At 40.2% G+C, this 13306-nt stretch overlaps 1 protein-coding gene across 4 annotated transcripts in view; it reads left to right on the top strand.

Annotated features, from left to right (window-relative positions):
* gulp1a (GULP PTB domain containing engulfment adaptor 1a) overlaps window positions 1–13306 on the top strand; it is a 78902-nt gene that overhangs the window by 33487 nt on the left and 32109 nt on the right. Inside the window, exon 1 of one of the 4 annotated variants that reach the window (XM_038720070.1) lies at window positions 8315–8437. The exons of the other annotated variants lie outside the window; for them this stretch is intronic. The gene's annotated coding sequence lies outside the window, so the exon portion shown is untranslated. Of the gene's footprint in view, window positions 1–8314; window positions 8438–13306 lie in introns of those variants that run through there. 4 annotated transcript variants of the gene reach the window in all.

The following is a 13306-nucleotide window of genomic DNA, read 5'->3' as shown; positions in this document are numbered from 1 at the left end:
TTGAATTGGTATTGTAGAGTACAGTACAGTATTTGTTGCAGGAGATCTTTTATTTTGTCAAACCCATCTGCGCTTCTGTGGACCTTTTGGCTTGTACCGAGTGCTTCTCATGCACTTATAGTTTAAGTGTCAGCAGGAGTAAACATGTCTTTAAATATATAGTTTGAAAATAGAGCCTGCCGGGCTCTCTGTTGTAGTCAGTTCATGTAAAACAGTTACTGACAATAAAATATGGCCCAGTATAAATGACTTTGGACAGATTTAATGTTGAATCTTGGGAGTGCCTTATCAAGCAGAAACAGGAGTGTAGATTGGAAGTAAATTATTAAGGTAGATTTGGGCCATAAAAGGGCCATTGAAATCCTTCTTTAAGATTTATGAGAGTGTCACACCGGTTAAAGCAGCATTTTTATTCCCCATGAAACATATCCTAAGGCAATTGCAAATGTAATGGGTACCTGCTATCATGCACTGTATTGGCCAGTATTGGTTTCTGTCTTACTGATACTAATATTTTCTTTTTTCTTTAGAAATGACCTTGTTTACAACTTGAAACCCCCATTTTATTTTAAGAGTTGTGGCGATTCAGAAAGGGAGTATTCTAGAGATTAAAGAAGGGTTGTGAAATAAGTGTTGGTTTTGAGTGGGCTGGCTTGTTGCTGTCTGGGATGCAGCGTAAGCATCCGTTCAGAATGACGGCTGATGATGGCCCTTGACAGATCTGGACAATGTTTATCCAAACATCCGGAGAAGCTTCCATGCCCCTGCAGATCTGCTGTGCTTGGTCAACTGTTTACTCTCCCCAGGAATTCAGATAGTCTGACTTGACCCAAGTCAGTGATGCACTTGTGTAAACTTAAATGAAAATGACATCTTTCTTGTTGACTGTTGACATGAAAGTAAGAACATTCTGGGTTGTTTAGTTTCAAATTTGCTTTTAAAAATGTTCATTTTGTTTACCTGAGGTGTAGAAGAGAATCCAGAGGAAGGTGCGAAGCATACTTAACATTTATAACACTAATGTTAGTTGTGATTAAAACCTGATTTCAGATGGCGGTATAATGTGAAAACTTTAGATTCGTGAACATCCTGATGTCTGTCAGCCATAACTGACGGACGATGGCTTCGTCTGTCGGCCCAACCCTAGTTCAGAGTTAAAAAATGCACCCACTAATGCCTCTAAAGCCTCTAAGGCTGACTCATGTACACAGCCTGTACAGAAATATTAAAACACCACTTTGTATTTTTAGGGGAAATAATATGTTGGACTTGTTTCTTGACAAACCCAAGTTGATTCATACAATACTTTTCTCAGATACAGTCGATGAGGAAAGGTTTTGGTCTCTGCACAAGCAGAATGGGACCAAATCTGGCAACATCAGCGACACGACTTCACTGTGCCCCGCTGTTTGCCAAGAAAAAGTTCCCCTAGGCTATTCAGTTTTATGCTTCGCAAACATAATGAGGCTAAACTTGAGCAATAGAATAAAAAAAAAAAAACATGACAAAATTAAAAGTATAGCTGCAATAGTAGTATCTTGGTGTCGGGAAATAACTCCGCTCATCCAACTGCCAAATTCTAATTATTCGGCCGGGAATGCTTTAAAAGTAGAAACCACCGCGGAAAAAGGTCTTTATTGCACTAATTGTAATGGGATTTCTCTATCTGAAGTCTTTCCAAGTTTCCCTCTTCTTTTCCACAATATTTTTTTTTTTTTCCTCATTGAGGTATCTTAATTAGGTTTTGATGGCAGATTCTCTGGTTTCTTTGAGGCCATTACAGTCTGTGAATGTGATTAGGAGCAACACAAATAAACCTGAGTCAAAATGATAATAAAAATGAATTTAGTAAAGTTTCTTCATCAAGTTGTGGAGTCATGACAGTCAAAACGTCATGATTTCAGAATTTAGTGGCAGCGTAAGCTCAAGTTCCCATAATTTCACTGTCGTCTCCAAGTAGGACTATTTTTAGCCTCAGAGCACAACTTTCAGCACAGTTCCTTGGGGTTATTCTGATATACCTCACACGCATGGAAAATAAAAGAATATAGTGAATAGAGTTATGTAACTCTATGAAAGAAAAAGAGAGAATATTTCATTATTTAAAACTGATAGAGAAATGCTTGCAATGTGGGATTTTCCATTGCTATTGGAAGTAAGGTTGCACTACTTTTGCTGCTCACCCAAGACCCTTGTTTTTAGCTTGTTCATTAAAGCTGGACTAAATAAGTTCACTCCAACACTCACAGCGGCCTTTAAGGTTCCTAAACTGACTAGTGTGACTAGTACGCTGCATTGTAGGCATCATACACAGAGAGCCTCTAGTGCAATGCATGCTGCTAATAACTACCTTAAAAATGACTTAAGTACGTGAAAACAAATGAGTTCACCATCAGTTCTTACACAGATAACCCAAAGGGGCAAACATGTCAGAGTCAGAGCAGGCTGAACGTATTTCGTATATACGCCATTCAAAAGCTATCTTCACCCCTCCAGATCCCTTACCATCTGGAAAACCATCCGAAGGACACACTAAAGTGCTGCTGTCTTCTTGAAATCTTCAGACTTGCATCACATATCCTGAAGAGATCTGTAGTCGCATTTGAGGCAAAAGTGTGACATTGCCACAGATCTGTGTTTAAAGTGACTTACCACCTACTATACCTGCAAGCAACATCCTCGTGTCATAACTTTCTGTTCCCCGTGGAATACCACACGCATGTCTCAAGCAATATGTTTTACTTTTTGAAATCTTAATCTCCGGGGGAGCAGGTTGTGTTCTTAAGGCAGCATGAAAGTGGAAGTATGCTGCACTTTCAGAGTGCATTGTACAGCTGAACCATCGCCAACTGCCAACTTGGTGTCACTAAAATTATGTTCACAGCATCCTATTTCCCTACCACCATAACTTGCCATCCTCAAGAGGCACATCAACAATTTATTCATCATTATGTGGCAGAAGGTTTTCCCTTCTTCCCTCCAAAACGTTTAAAAAAAGTGTTTAAATGTTAATAATAATAATAATGATAATGATGATACAATTATAATAAACTATAATAATAAACTCTGACCCCTGTGTACGTTTAGCCTTAAATAGACTTGGACTAACTTTGAAAACACGTTTCTCAAAAACATTTAAAGCAAGTGAGGTAACGTCCTAGACAATCACAGGATCTTTTTCATTTTTGTATGCATGTAAAGAGGATTTTAACAAATATAACAAAACATTCTTCTGAAATAAATTGCCTGCCCCAGCTTTAAGCAGTGATCCAAGAAACAGCTTGTAGAGATATCACATATCACGCACGGAATAATAAATTACAGTGATATAATTTTCCATGACTTTTGCTGGTCACTTTCGGGACTCTCCAACATTATTTTTGCTTCACACTGTAAGCGCAGTGCATGCAGAACATAACCACGGATGAAACTACTCCTCCTGCCGTCGGTGTGGTATAACATGATTTCATTATTGTATTCACTTCCAGTTGATCGTTGATTAACAGGAATTTGAAAATGCCCTGAAGATAGATTTGTGTGTGTGTGTGTGTGTGTGATTGTATGTATATGTAAGCATGAGTCTGCACACGTGTGTCTACGTCTGCATGTAGTATATCTGCACATACTGGGAGGCCAAATGTAGGCCTTGGCTGTGGCTGTTCATCCATCCCACATTGTTTCTTGAGTAAAATCTAAGTCACCACGGGTCTGATTTTGACAAGACCTGGAGGGATTAAGCATCTTTGCTCCAACATTTAAAAGATAAGCTAATCGGCTTAAAAGAAGCGTGCCTTTAAGAAAAGATTCAAACTCAGACATTGTGTATCATAACATTTTCAGTTCTCTGTTGGCCTTTAGAATATGACACCGATTGTCCTTAAAGGTTTGATACTTTATAAGTGAAAAGTGTGATTAACTGACCTGTCTAGTGCTAATACCTCAGAAACAAAACGCATTCAGGACTCTCATTTTAACCGGTTGGCCAAACTACAGAATGAAAGTCTTTGCTAAGACAGTGTGGCTGTCATACATACTTGGACAAAGGAGATTTCTTAGAGAAGGTCATTGATATTTGAAAAGTTAGAGAATGTGTTCTGAGTAGATCTGTTAGACACAGCCAGCAAACACAAACCATGACCCATCTGATACGCATCCAGGTTTCTGCTCTGCTGAGTTAGGTGAAATGCGGGAGGATTTGAAGAAGCGATTATGTGAATTCAGAAGACCTCAGTGTATCCGGTGGACTCAAATTCAAAGAAAATCATTGAGGTTCTCTGTGACTACAAAAACATTTGTATTCTTCCCTGTAGGACCAGAGATGGCTGGACACTGCTGAAATGTCTCCCAGCTAAAGCAGAATCACAACTCTGAAACCCTGAATATAAAGGCATGTGCTATGACTGGATGCACTTTGTGAATTTGTATCATTCTTTGGAGAAGTTTTCTAAAGTATCATGGTTCTTAGAAAAAAAAAAGATAGATTAATGAAATGATGCAAGAGTGGATACTGTATAGGATAATACGTTGGATATTTAAAACTGCATGCAATGTTTTTTTTCTTTTTTTGAGAGCGAGCGAGCGAGAGAGAGGAATCGTACAAAGCTAAAAACATAACACTGCACAGAATTATGACCATATACAGTTGTTATGGAAATCATGTCAACAAACAACTGTTTGTGCAACATTAGCATTGATTTGAAGTTGTGTTTCTGGCCCCCTGATAAGTGTCAGTCCAATATTTGCTTTCTTTTTTTTTTTCTGTTTTTGGTCTTCACCAACTCCTAAGGGACGGCCGCCTCTGTAGCTGCTGACTGTGTCGCCTGCTGTTGGCTGCTGGGCAGGTCGTGTTCAGTAGGTTTTTATAGCTTGCTCGCTGAAAACCGCTGCCTTTGGGGCCTCTGTGCTGTTTTGTGCCTGATATCACTTTGAAGTGGAATTTGACTTTTCCACATTCATGTTGCAGACAGACTAAAGGTGAATTACAGTTCACAGTTCAATGAAATAAAAAAAAAAGTTAATGTATCCTTATCAATAGGACAGCATAACAGTAGACACAACACGGCCTTTTGAGCTGTCTAGAGCAAGTAGAGCTGCAGTGACAGGGGGAACATTAGCAGTGGACACCTTCCTGCTTTCACCTTGTACCTCATGGTACTGCAGGGCTTGTCTTCCTTAATTAGCTTCCCAGTGTAGATTCAGCAAAAAAGGCCAGTTGTTGACCTATTGAGTTTTCCTGTTGTACAGTGTGGAGACAAATTGATCTCAGTGTAAGGTGTTCCTTTTTTAAAACAAAAGTTAATGCACTTTGAGGTCTGCCATTGCATACCAGCAACTAACTGCTTACAACAGAGAGAGATTGCAGTTAGATGTGAACAATATATGTTTTTATATATATATGACACACAGAGAGCGCTATATACTACTATGAAAATATATATGAAAATAAACTGTATAATCATTTAAAAAGTCACTGTTTTAATAAATGAGACTTAATAGAACTGGTGGAGTCTATATTTTAGCAGTTACAACTCAAATATTATTGTGTGTACAAGTACTATAAAGTGTAGATTTTGAGGCTTGCTGACAAGCCCTTGATGTATACTCCTCTCACTCTCTCCACAGAGGCACGATAAACATCCATACAGAGGAGGTCATGTGAAACTGACTAAACTGAGCATACTTGTATAAGGAGCTACTCCATTTTCCTGAATGTAATACATGTTTATTATAAGCCAAACACATCTTATCTGTTAGATGGCATTTATCGGGGGATTACAGTGCTTGTTTTTTGAGGCTGACTTATAAGTATCCAGCCTGTGTTGACTTTGATTCATGTAAGAGGACAGTGCTTCTGAAGTCTGGTTTCATAAACTCAAGCTTAAAATTAAAAAGAAATTAAAGAACTGCTGGTTTCATGCTATTAGCCAATTAAAACATCAGATTTTGTTTTGCAGCCTAGACAGAAATTTTAACTCATTTCCTGCCTGCTATATTGAGCTGTAAATCAAGCACAGGTTGGATATAAATCATTTCACCTCAACATTTGCTTGTGTTAATGTAGCCAAGATTGTTCAGTGTACAGTAGTACTGGATGGAAATGATTGCGCTCACTCTCGGCTGCAGTCATCATAATTTTTGGTGCAGTGAGTGGTGCAGGGAGGTTGACTAGCCATGCCAGCTGAAAATACACAGGCGGGATCGCACATTGCTAATTCGCATTACTGCTTTGATGGAACACAAATCATATGGAGGCTGCAAATCTCAATGAAAATCCACTGAGATGCTTCTCACTGAGATGCACATGCCTGCTTCTCCACCCACTCCCCACTCTCACAAACATGCACACATCCCAAGCGAGGAGTGAAATAATTGGACCCTCAACTTGTGTACGACTGAACCTACAAACGCTGGTGCTGAAAAAGTTGGTGACACGATGAAGATGCTTTAAATCTTTTGTGGTTACTTATTTTATTTACTATATTGTCCATCTGGATTTTTTCTTTACCTTGTACATTCTGATACTAAACATGAAATATGAGAAAAGTATGATGTCGAAGCCTAGTTACTAAACAAAGTCTGAAAAGATGACTCATCTGTATTGTTTTCAGCTGTTGACCTAGATGCATTTCAGTTGTTGTGTCTGCGGTTGTGTACTACCTTGCCGCAAAATCAAGTGCATTGCTATGTAATTGTATTTGTCTTTTAAATATGCATTTTTCCATTACATCTGTATAATGGAGCATGTTTTTCCTTATCCTTTTTTTTTTTTTTTTAGCCTGTTTTATGTCTGTGGAGCATAAATGGCCTCACATTCCCAGAAAGTGTCTGGGCTAGCCACTTCCTTTACCCCACCACAGCTGTTCATACAAGACGCAAACATGAAATGATACATGGCAGAGCAAAGAAAAACCCTAGAAAAATAAAGTGTGAATAGAACAGCCCAAATCCTGAGACCCTCCCTGTTTTAAATGCTCTGTCAGGCAGAAATCAGAGGTCTGCTGGCCAGCAAAAACACACCGCCACACAAGGCCGTGACCAAGCTGAATCTCTGAGCAGATACCGTTTAGAGAAGAACAAGAAAGGCCTTCCATTGATTTGAATGACCTTTGTACATTGGCTGGCACGTGTTGGTGACCTTTTATTTATCTTTCAATTTGTCTTCTTACTTTTTTTTTTTTTTTTTATTCGGATTAATTCCCAAACATAGATTCTCTGAAGCAGATTAAACTCTGAGTTGCTATATGACACACACAATTTCACAGCAGCCCTTTGAAGTCCATGTACAAAATACAGAAAACACCCGAGACTTACGCATTCACATCGTTGCTAATACACACATGAATTCTTCTGGGTTCAAGAACCCTCATTATATTTGGATGAATGTCTCCATTGTTGTGAAACCTGCTGAAGCCAAATTTTTAAAATTCCCCTTAACTCTTGACCATAGACAGCTGTGTGTCTCCAACGTTTTTATGGAGACATGTGATCCATCTGTATATTACAGTTGGAAATCATTTCCTTTTTCACCTTTATCCTTAATGTTTCTTCTCTGTTGTCTTTCTGTGTTGGCAGTGCACTCTTAATTTTTTTTTTTTTTTAATTCTTCAAAAAGGGGTCAGCTGCCCTTCCTTAAGTAGTTGTGCTTCATTGAGACACCCAGAAGGCTGTGAAGGATGCAGCGTCAGACAGTTTCCTGATTAGACCCCAGAGGTTTTAGATGTGGCGGTAAAACCAAACCTAGCGCGCAACTCTTTGCCATTCTCTCAATAATCAGAGTAATTGGGCTTTCAGGTGTTCAAGCTTTTGTGTTGTGCCCTCTGCGCTTCACTTTGAGGGTGTCCCAGACAGTTCATCTCTGTGTTAAAAAGTTCGACCAAGTGTCAGATTTTAAAGTGGTTTAACACCATTTCGGCTGCCAGGATAAACACCTTTGAGTGTAAAATGTTTCTGGAGCGTAGTGTAAAAGGGAAGGGTATACTCAAGTTGACATAATCTCACAGGGATGCTTTTAGAGCTTTGTGTTGGAGAGGTATTGTGACTTTTACTTCATAATGTTTGGCCATACTGTTGTTTTGATTGATGCCACGATGTTGACCTAAGGCTGGTTCCAGTGCACGTAGAGTGATGATGAATCACATACTGCTAAGGGTCAGTGCGTGTTAGCTTTTATAGGTCATCTCAGCGAAACAGTTCCTTCCAGTCGAAGAAGTCTAGTGTTTTTTGCACATGCAAAAGATTCCTTTCGGACAAACTGTGGGCGGAGGAAGTTAGGTTTGAATGTTAAGGATCATGTGTCTAGGCAAAGACTTCTTGTTGAGTTTGCAAACCCCATCATCTCTCCTTACTGCAGTCCTTAGTGTACCACCATCTGGCCCACAGCTGAAAACTATTAGGATCCGCTGAAACTTCCTCCACACTATTCCTCCCCAGTTTGAAGGCAAGTAAGTCGCTTTTATCTCGGCTCTGTTGTTGTTTGTATGTTTCTCTCCTTTACTTTTTCCTTCCTCTCCCTGTAAACGGTAGCGGTGCTTTTCCTTGATGAAGTATGTGAGGGTGCTGCATTTGATCCACAGGAGTTTAAGTGCCAGTCTGTGAGCGAGCAAGCCTGGCTTTTAGATTAGACACCAACACACCACGGTTGATTCAACTGAGGAATTCTGGGACTAAATTCATAAACAGATTGTAGATGCGATGTCTTGTGTGCTGCGCTTAGCCAGCAGGATTCCAGAGCCAGGGTGAGAGCAAAGTGAAGAAAACAAAGGATCTTTGTTGATTTGCTTTTCTGAGGCATTATGTTGGGACCACAGTGCATGCTCTGCCTCTATTCCATGTTAAAAGCCTGCTGCCTTTTTAGTGCATATGGGTCAGATTAGTGACTGGCTGGGAGGCATTTATAAATGGGACTTTACTTTTTTTTTCTTTTTTTCTTTTTAAATAGAGAAACATTTTTAAACATTAACTTTTGTCAAACTTGTGTTTGGATTCATCTTCATTTTTAGATAGTTATTTGGGTGTGGGTCAAAGTAGGTCACGCTCGTTTCCAGAAAGAGTCTTTCTCGAGCCAAATTCCAACTGTTTGAGTCACTGAAGGAGAATTGTCAGACTCTGGACATGGTTTTTGCTTTGCATTTTGGAGGATGATCTTCTAAGCAAATTAAATGTTCATCAAAGGCTCATTTTCTACTATTACTAAAACTAGAGAGACACAAATCAGTCTACATATTGTGTACATGCAGGGTTTTTTTGTTTGTTGTTGTCCTTGTTTCGTATTCAGACTGTGCTTCTGTATCTTGTTATATCTTAACTACCATTGAATTGTGTTTAGTGGGCCCATTTACTTTAGTTACTGGGCCTAATAATGGTGGTAGCATTCATAATAACAGAGCATAAGTGTGGTAACAAGTCAACGGAGTGAACAGTTAGCCAGGTATGGATGTTGTTGAGAGACTGTAAGCACATTTCATGTGTGTGTGTTATATGTGTGTGTTCTTGCATGTGTGCACGGTACACACACGGCTCTGGTGAAGAATTGAGCAGACCTAACCTGGGGCTTCCACTGCAGCTGGTAAACATCGAAGGGAGACTGAGGAAGTTTGCAGCTCAGTGTTAAGTCTCTGTGTGTGTGTGTGTGTGTCTTGGGGTCGGCAGTTCTCCCAAAGGGGGGGCTGTTGAATCACCAGACAGGAAGCTATTAAAACGGGCCGAACACTGCAGCTGTCAATCAAAATGAGTGGCATCACAGTCAGGTGTCAGGCAACCACAGTATGTCACAAACAAACAGAAGGTTGGCCGGGCTTTTTCTGCTGCCAGACCTTTCCGTGGCGGTTGCCAAAATGAGAACAGTCTTTGCTTTAAGAACTTAAAGCTCCTAATGGTGACTTTGAGGTGTGTCCTAAACCAATCCTCAGGATCAGGATTGGAGCTTATTAAGGGAATAATTATGTGATGTACAGAGCCTGATTAATTTACAATCCGTTGTTTGTTGTCACCCATTTTACTCTGAGGATGCAAACTGTCTGACTCTCTTTGTCAATTTTTATACAGCTTTTTATTTTATTTTTACATTTTTCAAAAATATATCTATTTTAGCTATTTCTCAAGTGCACCACACGTCCAGAGTGCTGCTTTTGGTTAAAAATGTATTTTTATTTTTTTATGTTCGTGATGGAACTGAACAGAGGCTGTCAAACTCCTCCAGTCCACAAAAGGGGAAGGCATATTTTCTTAATGGAATGCACTTTTGCTGCAAAAAAACCCCCCACAACCAGCGTGCTTTGAAAATGCAGGCAACAGTGCATTTAAATCCTAAAAAGCTGGTTCTCTGAAATGCTGAGGCTAAGTACCAAGGCCACCACTGCCAAGGTCTTGATTTGGCAGCCCAGATGCTGCAGAGGAGTTTGGCGCTGAGATCTGCAGAACGCACTCTCCCTGCCTTTGGTCAAATGTAAACAATAGTAGTGTCTAGGGATGGGGATCGTTGGTTTTTATTGATATTGATACCCTTATTGAGACTGCTTAACGATTCGATTCTTTATCGATACTTTACTATAATTTCGTGACGGTTATTTGGTAAAGACGAGAGCCAATGGGCATGAGGTAGGCCTGCACCAGGGGTCGGCAAATAAGTCTGACTTCGGGCCAAATTTTTCAAGCCATTACGTGGCGGGCCAGAACATTATTTCAGTCAAATTATTTCAAACCCTTGGATACTCGTGCACGTTTAGCTCAGTGGGTAGAGTGCGGGACTCCCGTTGGAAGAGTTGGAAGATCGATCCCAATATCCTCTAGACTTTTTTTTTTCTCCCTTGTTAAACAAATTGATTAGCCTATAAGGACACTTTTGAACACTTTTGCTCTCAATAAACTCAACATGAAGCATTGCTGCAAAAAACGTTTTTGTGCTTTTATTTTGGAGGCACAATCACTTAAGAGGAAGTGATTATGTGAGTAATTGTTGCTGTCATGACGGAGATCTGTTTCAGCACCAGCCGCTATCAATTTATTCATTTTTAATTTTTCTGCTATCAAAGCAATCTGACCGCGGGCCAGATATTATTGCGGGCGGGCCGGTTCTGGCCCGCGGGCCGCCTATTGCCAACCGCTAGTCTACACGGCATGAGGAAAATATTCAATGTGTGATAAAGTTGTTATATATTGAGATGAATTATGACTTGTGATAAATAGCCTAAACATAATATTGAAGTGCGCATAGCTGCCTGGCTGTTTTTAAATAAATTATAGGATTAGAATTTAATATTTTAAATAAAGCTAAATATTGTTTCTAGAGCAGCAACATTAATGTTTGCAACAGCAAAGTCACGTTTAGAAATCAGTCTGGATCAGTCCCTCCTCTTCCTCCTCCTCACTGCCTGCAGGTGACGGTAGCCTACCTGATGGAAGGAGGAGCGGCTGGTTTGTCTCAGCCAGCAGCTGAGTTTTTAACAATGTGCCAAATTTTCAGACTTGACAGAATGAACCCTTTCTACATGTTTACCTTACAGACAGGTGCACTGATAAAGTGCACATAACGAGCGCCGCTGTCAGCAACTCACTCGAGCGTTGGGAGCTTAACTTCACCGTCTCCACAGCGTCTGCGTCTGTCTTTGCAGGGCGCTGTGTGCGTGTGCGCGACAGAGAGCAGCAGAGGCTGCAGCCGGATGATAGACAGTCCCGGGCCCGTTTGATACCACGTTTCGTTGCCGTCAATGAATAAACATTAGTTTTATTATCCATTGCGTTTCAAGTTAAATCAAATTTGACGCTCGAGACGTAACGTTACATTATGGGACCCGCTAGTCTCGACAGCGGTATTGATAAGCTCGGAACTTTTGGAACCGGGTCCTTTTTAGAACCGGGTCTCGATCCCCATCCCTAGTTGTGTTCTTGCCATCTGCCCATGCGATGTTTTGCAGCATGTTTGACCTGTAAATAAGGAACACATGTTGTCTTTTTCAGCTGCAAAGATATTCTGTTTTGGCAAACTGAGGAATGTCCAGTCCCCACCCTGAAACATGTTCCATTAACGTTTCTCCAGCCCTTGCCGGGCCCCTGTTTCAGTAAAATATTCCCTTTCTGTGAGATCCCGCATACATTGTATTTGTATTTCCAAACTACATGTACCCCATTTTTATACAATATAGAACGGTGTCTTAATTATGTACAGTCTATAGCTAAGGGCTTTTCATTTTTGCTGCTTAGGGAGACAGTCACTTATCATCGCAGAGCCCGTTGAATGCAAATTCAGAAATAATTGGAGCTCTGTGATAGATGGTCTTTTTTTAAGGATGGTTTGTGTGTCCGTCACCAGCTCTTCCTAGCAGCAGAAAAGATACTTGACTCAACACCAGAACTCCATCTTTTTGCAGTGGCCCTTTACTGCTACTCACTCAAAGCTAATGACCCATTAACCTCCCATATTACAGTGATGGATTTGTTTTCACATACTTCACTTTTACATCTTATTTCTCAGCCCTAAGGGCTGTTGTTCGATAATGCTTTTTACAGAAAAGCTTTTCTTCTGAATGGCATCATTTATGTAACACTCATAATTGGTGTTTGTGCATCATACCGGGCACCACGCAGCCTGAACTTTCTCAGGGTTTGTTGCAGTGGCAGAGAAGCACGAACAGCATGAGAGGACGGCTACATTAACTAACATGTGGTCTCCTTTCAGTTCAGGTTAATTTCACCAAAATAACCCAATACATTTGGCAAGTAAGTGTTGATGTATATGTAGCTACAACACATATAAGTCACTGTATATACTACAGTACATATGGGGGCATCAAAATACACCATGGAAGAGGGCTTGACAGGTCCACCTGACTGAGACCTGAACTGGTACCTGAGTTGGGCTGTGTCAAAAGTACATTCAGTTTAAATCTGGTCAGATATATGCATTTATTTGTAGTACCTGAGTAGCTCTGACATCTGATTACGTGACGCTCCAGCACATGGAGGAAAATGTGTTTTTTTTATGTCAGATGAAGAGTGTGGTTTGTAAAGTTAAGGAAAAATCGTGGCTGCTTGTTAATTTGTGGTGTTGTTCTCTCTCTGTTTGGGTATTTCGGGATTCACCACTCGTGGGGTGTGTTTGAATCAGGTCTGACTGACCTCTGGTCCCTTTTGGATTCTTCTTTTTTTTTCTTCCTCTTTTTTTGAAAATGAATTTAGTCAAAAAAAATTGAGTAGTATATTTCAGATCAGATCCAACAGTTTAGACCCATGAAGACCACTAATCCATATATCCCTTGTGTGGAGCTACTTTCTAAAATTGTAGCAGTTTGTTGTAGGAGTGTTGGCAGTT

This window comes from Micropterus salmoides, unplaced genomic scaffold (assembly GCF_014851395.1).
Source record: "Micropterus salmoides isolate LMB-PRFRI ecotype aquatic unplaced genomic scaffold, ASM1485139v1 Ms_hic_scaffold_15, whole genome shotgun sequence".
Lineage (NCBI taxonomy): Eukaryota > Metazoa > Chordata > Actinopteri > Centrarchiformes > Centrarchidae > Micropterus > Micropterus salmoides.
Note: the sequence above shows the minus strand (reverse complement) of the source record. Positions and strands in the feature narration are given on the sequence as shown.